Below are 6,783 nucleotides of genomic sequence, written 5' to 3' on the forward strand. Positions count from 1 at the left end.
GAAAAACGGTTGAAAAATGTAAGAGGAAAGGGCTACCCTGCCCACCTAGGCCTGGTGGGGAAAGTTCCAGAGGGACTACCAGGTGCGCAAACATATTATTTATTTTAACTTCTGCCACAAATAAGCCGTGGATCCACAAATCTGCAACAAAATTTAATACAGAAGCAAACAAATTGCAGACTTACGCATTTCAAAAATATAAATCTCATTAAGTTAAGGCTGAACACGGTGCATTGTATTGCAAATTAAACTATGAAAATGCATGACTGCTTTGTTAAAATGGCTGCATCCTAATTGATTGTATATTTCTCATAATAAAAAGATATTAAAAAATATATATATTATATAAATCCCCTAAGGTAGGCTTGAGGCTGGGGGCTGCATAAACAATTTCATTGCAGAGGATGCATGCAGCCCCCGGAGCTTGCATGTAGCCCCCATCTTTTGGGGCTGATTGTTTATTCACAGGGGATAGGGGTACAGCCCCTTTCGCGAGCCTGCCTGTGGCTCCTGGGACCTCATTTTCGGAGCAGATAATTTAACTAAAGGGAAGGAGGGTGCTTGGCTCCCCTTCAAGAGACTGCTTGAAGCCCCAGGCACCCTATTCTCAGGGCTGACTCTTTAATTAAAGGGGAAGGAGAAACACTCTCTGCTCCCTGAGCCTGCTTGTGGCCAGGGAACCCCATCACCTGGGGCCTATAAGTATTTAAATGGGAGGGGTGCACGCTCCGTTTAGGTGTCCCTGGAAAGAAACTCCTTGCACACGGTGGTTTCCCTACTCATCAGAGCAGGGGCAGTAGTGCTTCATTTGAGGTGGTAGTTTTGGGTGCTCAGCACCAGCACGTAATTGTCAACATCAGGGCTTGTGACAGTCTGCCCCAAGGTAGCGCTGTCTAGCTAATTTACAGATGACCCCAACAACAGTTAATTATTCATTCAATATTCATGAAAAATGACTATTGCCTGCTGCCCAAGCCATTCTTACAGCTTTGGGGGTCTGGAATAGTCCGAATTGTCACATTTCTAGAAGTGTGATTTTTAATATTTGTGTTGTTAATATCATTGGAAGCATGGCAGGGGTAATGGATAGTGCCAGGGGTTGTGGCCTCCTCACGAGAGCCCTGGCACCAGCAATGATGAGCAGGGAACTGCTATGTGCGCCCCCAACCCTGGGCAGGAGCAAGAAGCTGCCCCTACAGGGCGGAAACACAAAGTTGTGTTCCTGCCACACTTTCACAGGCAGTGAAAAACACAGAGGGCAAATCAGATTCACTAACATTTGATGCAGCACAACACAGCATGACAGCTTGCTGTGCTGCATCAAATGGAGAGGGCAGAAATGCTTCATATCTACTAAGATATGACAAATTCCTGCTTTCTTTCTGTGCTGGAAGACTACCCGCTGCCAAGCACCAGCGAAGATACCTTTGCACCATGGTGAAAGGGTGTCTGTTTTGCAGACAACAGTGTGTTTGTGCAGGAAGGCTCACCTTCCTGTACAAAAACAATCCTCTGAGACTTTATCCTCTTTCTATGTGGGCTGCAGGGTACAGGTAATGTAGAAATTGAACAAAAATGAGGAGAAATAGACATATTTCCTCCACCTTATGCCTCCCCTGGGCAAGTGTACCATTTTTATGCACTTCCAGGTTTACTATTGTTAGTAAATCTGGTAAAGCACCAAAAACCATTGGTGGATGCATGGGAACACCCTGCCTCACTCTTGGAATGCCTTCCAGTGCAGAGTAACGCAAGGCATCAACTTGTGCTGGCTTGTGTTACTTCAGATTTACTATGCAATGTGGTGCCGTTCAAGGTGGTCCTAAGTGGCACAGTACATCTTGCTTAAGGGCTTGATTTACACTAGCGTCATCTTGCAATCGCAAGGGAAACACAAGCCCTTAATAAATATGGGCCAGAATTCCTCCCACTTGGCAGTAGCAAAAGCAAACTGCTCCAGCCAGGTGGGAGCAATGCCGGGAAGGGTGCAGGCTAAGGAGCTGATGGGGCTCTGGGGGCTCCTGGGTTCCCCTTCCAACCTCCAACATTATAAATACTGTGGGGTGCTTTGGGTAGGCACAGTGGCATTTACATTGAAAAAATAAATAAACAGTGTTGCTGGCTTCTACACTAATGGGAAGCTGCTAGGGTGGCAGGGTGGGGTGTGGGGCTTGTGGTGCTCCGGGGGAAATCAGGGCACCCGAGATATCTAACAAAATATTTGTTTTACGATGCCTTGGGGCCAGTTGCATGGCACTCCACAAGCCAATAAGTGGTCCAAAGGACCCCATCCCCCAGGGCTTAATATATCAGCTGTGTCCCGTGTTAAATATTAATTCAAATGGTCAGGCGATTTCAGTAGATGTTTCCTAAGTTAATTTTGCCCGGCGTAAAACGCCTCTAATACCTTACGAAGTTATTCAATAAAGAGGCAGGCGCTGGAGACAGGAAGACAGGAAACAAGTTTTATTCCGACGGAGTAGAACACATCAGATCGGACAACAAGGTATCGTCTTGAGGTGCTCTCTCAACCTCTCTGAGACCTGGTCTTTTATACACTGGTTTAAGACATGTGAACGTCCTTTATTACAACAGGGACATTGTGAAGTATGAGAACGACATCACCGGCACCCCCCCAGTTCCGGCCCATTCCAACACATGACAACAGTAGAGGCCCTTTCCCCTCATATGATTGGAAGGGGCTATCACGCAGCTGAGTGTTCTGCCGATTCCTTTGGAATGTGTGCGCCTGATCGATTCTCAGGGGATGGGGAGGTCGTGATCAATAGTGGCTCCTTTCAGGAAAGGCGAGTGAATTACAGTAATGGGCAATAAACTGTATCCTCGGGCTAAAGGATGACCAGCGGTTCGTACAGGCAGTCGGGCTCAGAGGAAGGGGTCATCAAAGGAGGGGTATTCATGGACGGAAAGGAGGTGTTGGTCAGGCGCGGGGTGTGATTCCTTGAGACAGAGTCATGGGAGGGGAGGGTTCATGACTTGCGCGTGTGAGTGCGGGGGCAGCCAGGGTGCGCGGGGAAGGCTTGCAAGGTTCAGGGAAGTGTGCTGACGGGCGATCGTGAACAGGGAGACCATGGTACCTAAAATGGCTGTCGTGTATACTCATACGTGAGTCTGCAAGATGGCGTAGATAATGTTTAGTACACGAACTAAAATTCCACAGTCCTCCCTTTAACATGTCTCGCCAGCTTGTCAGTTCGGATCGATCCCCATGAGACCACGCACCTCTATCTCGTATAGGGGACTCATGTGCTCAGTTTTAAAGTTCAAAGTCTTTGGGCACATACAGTTGGAAATGAGTGCACATAAAGATGGTAAACATTGAATACCTAAGCAACACCCACACAGTATCATGATTGGTATCAATAAAAACGTGAACAACCTCCATCCCCAGTTCTTCAAAGTGTCCCAGAACCAGCCTCCAAGCGACCATCCTTCCTGCTCCTGGTGAACCTCTGAGGACAGTCTGTGGAGGTGTTCGATTGCCTTGTAGACTGAAGGCGAGTTATCTGGCACGTAGGTGCAACAGCTGGAGCCGATGATGCGGCATGCACCTCCGCGGTCGGCCAGAACCACATCTAGAACAAGACGGTTTTGAAGAGCCACCAGGCAGACGGCCTGAAGCTCAGCCGTGTTGTTGGCGAGGATGCCAGCGGTGATGTTAATGGTTGTTTCTAATGCCTGAGTCAGGTGTCGGATAGCGCGGCTATTTGCCATTGGTCCCCACAGAGGAACAAGTCCCTTTGCTGCATCCAGGAACTGTGCTCCGGTGGAGTCGGCTTGTTCAACATCTCCGGTGCGCTTTTGCCGGTGGTGGTTGGCTGGAGCCACATACGTGGGAGGAAGAATGAAGGCGATGTAGCACGTACCCCTCCAGCCTCTTGGGAGCCAAGTGTAAGCTTTGGTGCCACAAACAAAGTACATATTCGGGGAAGCAACAAAGGAGGGGGGTCAGCTGAGACCAATGTTTTGGTGATGCGACAAGAACTGTGACCCACCAGCTGCGTTCCTTGTCCTTCGAGTCATACAAGTCCTGTGACATTGATGACAGACAGGGCCACGGTCAGGGTGGCAGCCGTTTGTTTCCGCAGGTGGGAGAAGGTGGGTCTGGCTGGATTGTGGAGCACTTGCATCTCGACCGTTTCTTTGGCAGGGATGTTCGTGAGGAAGGTTGAACCTGAAATTGCAGGACAAAAGGGTTTTCCTGTTTTGTTCAGCCAGAACCCATAGTAGAAGTGTGACACCGTTTGACCAGAAGTTGCGTTGTCCTTGTGGCTTTCCTGCATGAGGATCAACCAGGCGAGGCATGAGCCGTGAACTGAGAAAGGAGAAGGGATGAAGGGGATGGAGTGTCCGGTAGCATGTGGGAGCAACCCACAGATCCAGCAGTTCGTGGCATTTGCAGCAAGGTTGTGCTGGTGCAACAGTTGTACGAAGGAATTGTTCCAGAACTCCCTACGCCTTTCTCGGAGCTGAGGTGGAAGGGTGATCAGGTGGTGTTCTTTCGCGGTTGGCTGGACAGTGGTTGGCAACATCTGGTGAGCGGGTGTGCTTTCCTCCAAGATCCAGAAGGAAGTCATGAGGAGGAGGCAAAAGAGGAAGACAATGAAGAAAGCGATTGTCTTTGATTTGTGCAAATTGCCAGTCTTTGGGTTCCTGTAGTGGGTATTTCCTGTTGCTTCCGACGTCTTCTTATCTGGCGCTTCCATCATCTTCTTATCTGGCTCTTCCATCATCTTCATCTTCAAGGTGCTCGGTAGTGGGCAGAACCACAGACTTTGTTTATCTTCTCTCCGGGTAACCCTTGGTTGCTTTGGGTCACCTTTCTGAGATTTTTAACTTAGTCAGTGGCCTACTTAGCCGAAGCTCCCTCCTTTCGACGCAGGAAATACCCTTCTCGAGATGGCACAGTGGGATCAGAGTGTTTTGCAAGTTCAAGTGCCTCAGTATCAGGATAGCAGTTCAGTGATGGTCGGTCTTTGTTCAGGAGCTCTTCTTGGGTGCTGACGTTGTCTGTCGTGGCCAGGGTCGAGGAAATCTTCTTGCAGTGGTGTGCATGCAGCCAGTTCTTCTTCCCCTCCACTCGAAGAGCCGTCCGAGTGGTGATCAGCACTTGCCAGGGGCCCGTCCACCGGGGTTCCAGACTCTTCGCTCGTTGAAAGTTCCGGATTAGGATGTAGTCCCCCGGTTGGATATCGTGACCGGGACCCCTGGAAGCATCGGGGATGGCCTGCTGCACCTGTTGATGAATGACAGACAACGTTTTAGTTAATTTGCATAAATAATCTGACAGCAGGACGTCGGGGACATCGTGAATGGAGGTCGGTTTGGGGGCAGTCCAGAGGTTCATAGGCCGGCCAAACACAACTTCGTAGGGGGTCAAGTGGTGCTTAGTGGGAGTGGGGCGCATCGATAGTAATGCCAGTGGAAGGGCATTTGGCCACTTAAGTCCTGTGGTGACCACTATTTTCGACAGTATCAGTTTCAGTGTAGCGTTGTGTCGTTCGACCAGGCCAGCAGATTGGGGGTGGAAGACTCCGTGGAATCTTTGTTTTACCCCCAACCCCTTCAGGATTAGTTGGATAACTTCAGCTATGAAGTGGGGGCCATTGTCGCTCCATAAAATTCGACAAAGGCCGTAGCGGGGGAAAAACTCTTTCAGTAGTACTTTGGCAGTAGTCATGGCAGTGTTATCTCGGGTCGGATAGGCTTCCACCCATTTGCTGAAGGCACATACAATGACTAATACGTACTTCAAGCCTTGGCACCTGTCTAATTGGATGTAATCCATCTGAAGGACCTCAAAGGGGTGGTCGGGGATCCCAAACCCTCCCCGGGGTACCACAGTTCCTTTCCCGGGGTTGTGTTGTAAGCAGATAAGGCACTGCTGGACTAGGCGTTTGGCCGAGTCGGGGATCTTGTTGTTGTGCCAAACTTTGGAAATGAGTTCAATCATGGGGGCAGAGCCTATGTGTGCAGGGGAATGTGCCATTGTCAGTATGGGGATCAAATATGCATCAGGCAGCAACCATTTGTTCGTGTCTTTTGTCCGCCAGCAGTCTTCATCGTCCCTTAGACCCATCCGTGCCCACTCAGTCAATTCGTGTGGTGTGCTGGCCGATTGGATGTCCCTGATCGTTTCCCTAGCGTCAGTCCATTTTTCTGCTTGTGACCTGGTCACATACATGCGTGTCGTTGTCCTATTCTCAGCTGTGGTTCGAGCAGTGATGTCGGCTAGTGCGTTTCCCTGTCCAACTAAATCTGTTACCTTCTTGTGTGCCTGGCATTTGATTACTGCTAATCGTTTGGGGAGAAGAACTGCTTCAATCAGGGCGGAGACTAAATCTCCGTGGAGGATGGGCGTACCGTGGGACGTCAGGAATCCCCTTTCCCTCCACAGGAGCCCAAAATGATGAACCACCCCGAAGGCGTACTGGCTGTCCGTGTAAATGTTTGCCGTGGTTCCTGCTGCTATGATACATGCTCGTGTGAGGGCAATTAGTTCTGCTGCCTGTGCGGATCGTTGTGTGATGCGAGCTGTTTCAACTACTGTTCGAGCTGTCGTCACCGCATAGGCAGCAGAAGTGGTGCCGTCTGGGAGTTTGATACAAGAGCCATCTACCCATAGTTCTCCATCAGGATCTGTAAAAGCAATGTCTCGGAGGTCAACTCTACTCCTGGTCTGTTCGTCCGTGAGGGTCACACAGTCGTGTATAGGGGGCACATCGGGGTCATTTTCGGGCAAGGGTAACAGTGTAGCAGGGT

The sequence above is a fragment of the Lissotriton helveticus genome, chromosome 12, assembly GCF_964261635.1.
Source record: "Lissotriton helveticus chromosome 12, aLisHel1.1, whole genome shotgun sequence".
Lineage (NCBI taxonomy): Eukaryota > Metazoa > Chordata > Amphibia > Caudata > Salamandridae > Lissotriton > Lissotriton helveticus.